Source organism: Bufo gargarizans, chromosome 2, assembly GCF_014858855.1.
Source record: "Bufo gargarizans isolate SCDJY-AF-19 chromosome 2, ASM1485885v1, whole genome shotgun sequence".
NCBI lineage: Eukaryota > Metazoa > Chordata > Amphibia > Anura > Bufonidae > Bufo > Bufo gargarizans.
In genome coordinates this window covers 51,242,061-51,248,123 of record NC_058081.1, presented here as the reverse complement: position 1 = coordinate 51,248,123, position 6,063 = coordinate 51,242,061, and the positions used below count along the sequence as shown (strand labels likewise).

Below are 6,063 nucleotides of genomic sequence, written 5' to 3'. Positions count from 1 at the left end.
TCCTCGTTAGTATAGTGGTAAGTATCCCCGCCTGTCACGCGGGAGACCGGGGTTCGATTCCCCGACGGGGAGGCTTCAACTTTTTTAAATAATTCAATTTTCAGAAAAAAGAAATAAAATAATAGAAGAATCAAGAAAACTGTAGAAAGGAGAAATAGTGTTTGGTCGTTTTACTTGGTAATAAAGATTTATTTGTTGGGAGGTTCCTAGGGAAGAAGCTATGCCTCCTATGTACAAGAATATAACTACTATAATACTGCTCCTATGTACAGGAATATAACTACTATAATACTGCTCCTATGTACAAGAATATAACTACTATAATACTGCCTCCTATGTACAAGAATATAACTACTATAATACTGCCTCCTATGTACAAGAATATAACTACTATAATACTGCTCCTATGTACAAGAATATAACTACTATAATACTGCGTCCTATGTACAAGAATATAACTACTATAATACTGCTCCTATGTACAAGAATATAACTACTATAATACTGCCTCCTATGTACAAGACTATAACTACTATAATACTGCTCCTATATACAAGAATATAACTGCTATAATACTGCCTCCTATAATACTGCCTCCTAGGTACAAGAATATAACTACTATAATACTGCTCCTATGTAGAAGAATATAACTACTATAATACTGCCTCCTATGTACAAGAATATAACTACTATAATACTGCTCCTATGTACAGGAATATAACTACTATAATACTGCTCCTATGTACAAGAATATAACTACTATAATACTGCCTCCTATGTACAAGAATATAACTACTATAATACTGCCTCCTATGTACAAGAATATAACTACTATAATACTGCTCCTATGTACAAGAATATAACTACTATAATACTGCGTCCTATGTACAAGAATATAACTACTATAATACTGCTCCTATGTACAAGAATATAACTACTATAATACTGCCTCCTATGTACAAGACTATAACTACTATAATACTGCTCCTATATACAAGAATATAACTGCTATAATACTGCCTCCTATAATACTGCCTCCTAGGTACAAGAATATAACTACTATAATACTGCTCCTATGTAGAAGAATATAACTACTATAATACTGCCTCATATGTACAAGAATACAACTACTATAATACTGCTACTATGTACAAGAATATAACTACTATAATACTGCTCCTATGTACAAGAATATAACTACTATAATACTGCTCCTTTGTACAAGAATATAACTACTATAATACTGCTCCTTTGTACAAGAATATAACTACTATAATACTGCTCCTATGTACAAGAATATAACTACTATAATACTGCTCCTATATACAAGAATATAACTACTATAATACTGCTCCTATGTACAAGAATATAACTACTATAATACTGCCTCCTAGGTACAAGAATACAACTACTATAATACTGCCTCCTAGGTACAAGAATACAACTACTATAATACTGCCTCCTAGGTACAAGAATATAACTACTATAATACTGCCTCCTAGGTACAAGAATATAACTACTATAATACTGTCTCCTATGTACAAGAATACAACTACTATAATACTGCTCCTATGTACAAGAATATAACTACTATAATACTGCTCCTATGTACAAGAATACAACTACTATAATACTGCTCCTATGTACAGGAATATAACTACTATAATACTGCTCCTATGTACAAGAATATAACTACTATAATACTGCTCCTATGTACAGGAATATAACTACTATAATACTGCTCCTATGTACAAGAATATAACTACTATAATACTGCCTCCTATGTACAAGAATATAACTACTATAATACTGCCTCCTATGTACAAGAATATAACTACTATAATACTGCTCCTATGTACAAGAATATAACTACTATAATACTGCCTCCTATGTACAAGACTATAACTACTATAATACTGCTCCTATGTACAAGAATATAACTGCTATAATACTGCCTCCTATAATACTGCCTCCTAGGTACAAGAATATAACTACTATAATACTGCTCCTATGTACAAGAATATAACTACTATAATACTGCCTCCTATGTACAAGAATACAACTACTTTAATACTGCTACTATGTACAAGAATATAACTACTATAATACTGCTCCTATGTACAAGAATATAACTACTATAATACTGCTCCTTTGTACAAGAATATAACTACTATAATACTGCTCCTTTGTACAAGAATATAACTACTATAATAATGCCTCCTATGTACAAGAATATACCTACTATAATACTGCTCCTATGTACAAGAATATAACTACTATAATACTGCTCCTATGTACAAGAATATATCTACTATAATACTGCTCCTATGTACAAGAATATAACTACTATAATACTGCCTCCCATGTACAAGAATATAACTACTATAATACTGCTCCTATGTACAAGAATATAACTACTATAATACTGCTTCTATGTACAAGAATATAACTGCTATAATACTGCTCCTATGTACAAGAATATAACTACTATAATACTGCTCCTACATATAAGAGTATACTATTGGAGACAGGAGATACAATTATGGGACATATCAGTCAATGATTTGGCAAGATCAGAAGTTCCTATGCCTCCAGTGTATTTGCAGGTCACTCTGAGGTTACTATACTGTGTGCCTGAGGTAGAGAACCAGAACCAAGGTCCCAGACTTATATCTCCATGATGAGTAGCTACTATTGGAATATTTCTTTTTAAAGGGAATCTGGCACCTGAATTTTGGATATAGAGCTGAGGACATTGGTTGCTAGATGGCCGCTAGCACATCCGCAATATCCAGACCCCATAGCTCTGTGTGCTTTTATTGTGTAAAAAAACCCTGATTTGATACATATGTAAATTAACCTGAGAAGAACCCTGTCCCTGACTCATCTCACCTACAGGTCTTATCTCATGTTAATTTGCATATGTATCAAATCGTTTTTTTCCCCCACAATAAAAGCACACAGAGCTATGGGGACTGGGTATTGCGGATGTGCAAGCGGCCATCTAACAACCAATGTCTTCAGCTCTATACACAAAATCCAGGTGACAGGTTCCCTTTAAGAAGATTACCATGTGATAAGCTACTATAGCAGTTCCTCGTTAGTATAGTGGTAAGTATCCCCGCCTGTCACGCGGGAGACCGGGGTTCGATTCCCCGACGGGGAGGCTTCAACTTTTTTAAATAATTCAATTTTCAGAAAAAAGAAATAAAATAATAGAAGAATCAAGAAAACCGTAGAAAGGAGAAATAGTGTTTGGTCATTTTACTTGGTAATAAAGATCTATTTGTTGGGAGGTTCCTAGGGAAGAAGCTATGCCTCCTATGTACAAGAATATAACTACTATAATACTGCCTCCTATGTACAAGAATATAACTACTATAATACTGCCTCCTATGTACAAGAATATAACTACTATAATACTGCCTCCTATGTACAAGAATATAACTACTATAATACTGCTCCTATGTACAAGAATATAACTACTATAATACTCCTCCTATGTACAAGAATATAACTACTATAATACTGCGTCCTATGTACAAGAATATAACTACTATAATACTGCCTCCTATGTACAAGAATATAACTACTATAATACTGCTCCTATGTACAAGAATATAACTACTATAATACTGCCTCCTATGTACAAGAATATAACTACTATAATACTGCCTCCTATGTACAAGAATACAACTACTATAATACTGCTCCTATGTACAAGAATATAACTACTATAATACTGCTCCTATGTACAAGAATATAACTACTATAATACTGCCTCCTATGTACAAGAATATAACTGCTATAATACTGCCTCCTATGTACAAGAATATAACTACTATAATACTGCCTCCTATGTACAAGAATATAACTACTATAATACTGCCTCCTATGTACAAGACTATAGCTACTATAATACTGCCTCCTATGTACAAGAATATAACTACTATAATACTGCTCCTATGTACAAGAATATAACTACTATAATACTGCTCCTATGTACAAGAATATAACTACTATAATACTGCTCCTATGTACAAGAATATAACTACTATAATACTGCTCCTATGTACAAGAATATAACTACTATAATACTGCCTCCTAGGTACAAGAATATAACTACTATAATACTGCCTCCTATGTACAAGAATATAACTACTATAATACTGCTCCTATGTACAAGAATATAACTACTATAATACTGCTCCTATATACAAGAATATAACTGCTATAATACTGCTCCTATGTACAAGAATATAACTACTATATTGCTGCCTCCTATGTACAAGAATATAACTACTATGTAGGCGGAGCTTGACTTCCGGCCAAGCCAGACGCATGTGAGAGAGCTCCTCTCCATGTGAGCCAGCAAACTGGTTTATTTCGCTTTCCAGCCTATCCAGAATGGGTAAAGTGGGACGGTATATCCCTAAAGACAAGCCAGAACCTGCCAGATTGGACCGAGGTCCCCAGGACATGGATAAATTCCTGAACAAGAGGCCTCCGGCCGCGAGTGCTGCCAAGATGGCGCTGCCTGAGCACGAGGACTGGTTGCAGGAAGCAGAGGGAGCGGACGGCGTCTCATCAGATCTGGACGCTGGACCCCGCACCTCCACCTCAGCGCCTATCTCGCGCCAATTCATCCAACAAGCCCTATCAGCAGCGCTAGCTCTGGTGATTCAAGACCTCACCGAAATCAAGAGCGACGTGAAACACATTGGGCACCGCGTCGAGAAGCTAGAGCATACACAGGCGGCCATCCTGACCTTTGCTCACACGCTGGGCGATAATAGTGCCGCGCTCGCTGCCTCCTTGGACAATGCCTACGCTCTGATAGAAGACCAGGAGAACCGCAGCCGACGGAAGAATATCCGGCTGCGAGGTCTCCCAGAGCGGGTGTTACATGATGCACTACCTGAAGCGGCAACCGCCATTTTCTCCGGCCTGCTAGGCGCTGAAAGAGCTGCTGAAATCTGCGTGGAACGTATCCACAGAGCACTCAGGCCGAAGCCGAGGGACAACGACCCATCGAGGGATGTGGTCTGTGGCCTGCTACGGTATGTTGATACGGCAGCTATCCTTAAAGCCGCAAGAGAGCAGAAAGAACCACTATACGAAGGAACCAAGATCCTCTTATTTCAGGACCTGGCACCCTCCACTTTGAATAAGAGAAGGATACTTCGACCGCTTACGGACCATCTAAGAGCTGTTAAAATGCCTTACAAGTGGCTATTCCCATTTGGTTTGACTTTCGCGTCCGAGGGCAAAAGATGCACGGTCCGCACACCAGCAGACTTACCAGCGGCGTGGACTCTGCTTCAGACGACCCCCCTGGACATTCCATCATGGCTCCCGTCGGCCGACACAGGAGTCCCATTGCCTGACTTGCCGGAAGAGCAAAGATGGGTTAAAGCTTCTACTAAGAGGAAGCTCAACAATAGGCCATAAGGCCTGCCGTCATGATTAGCATCCTTTGCCTCACCCGTGGACGGTAGCTTACCGAATCGGTGCGGCAGAGCGACTGGACATTGCAGACGATCTTCGGGTCCCTGAGCGCAAGTATCTGGTGCAGTCATTCATGCTATTTATGTTTGTAGCCTGTGTCGGGTCACCGGAGGCGGCCTAATGGTCCGAGGACTTGTCCTGAGATGTCCCGGGCAGATGGTCAGCGGGCGGTGGTTTCCTGGGTTGGGTAGGCCCGGTCGGGCGACCCGTGACACCGCTGCTGTACCGTCACATAGTCAATTTTGTGGTTAACACACATTTCATATTACGTATATCTGTTATACATGTTTTTACTGAGTTTGTTCCTGAGCCTGATGGTCCTATAGCAATGGTGTGGCAATAAGGAGTGTCAGTCCCTTTGATTGACCCCTGGCTCAGTCAGACTATTTCGCTATGGGTTGGCTAATCAGCGGAAAGTTTAATGCTCTGTTTGCTATGGCTCGTGGGTCAAGCCGGTTTACTCCCCCTGTATAACCGCTTGCCTTAGACCGGTATGGCACTCACCAGGGACCTTATGGCGCAACCCTGGTGCAAGCGCCTTACAATTGGCTGGCT

The 6,063-nt window shown here is 39.1% G+C and overlaps 2 non-coding genes across 2 annotated transcripts; both read left to right on the top strand.

Moving 5' to 3' along the window:
• On the top strand, nucleotides 1-72 carry TRNAD-GUC. The gene has a single exon. It is a non-coding gene; the product is annotated as a tRNA-Asp (tRNA).
• Nucleotides 73-3,094: 3,022 nt separating this feature from the next.
• TRNAD-GUC lies at nucleotides 3,095-3,166 on the top strand. The gene has a single exon. It is a non-coding gene; the product is annotated as a tRNA-Asp (tRNA).
• The last annotated feature ends 2,897 nt before the right edge of the window (nucleotides 3,167-6,063 follow it).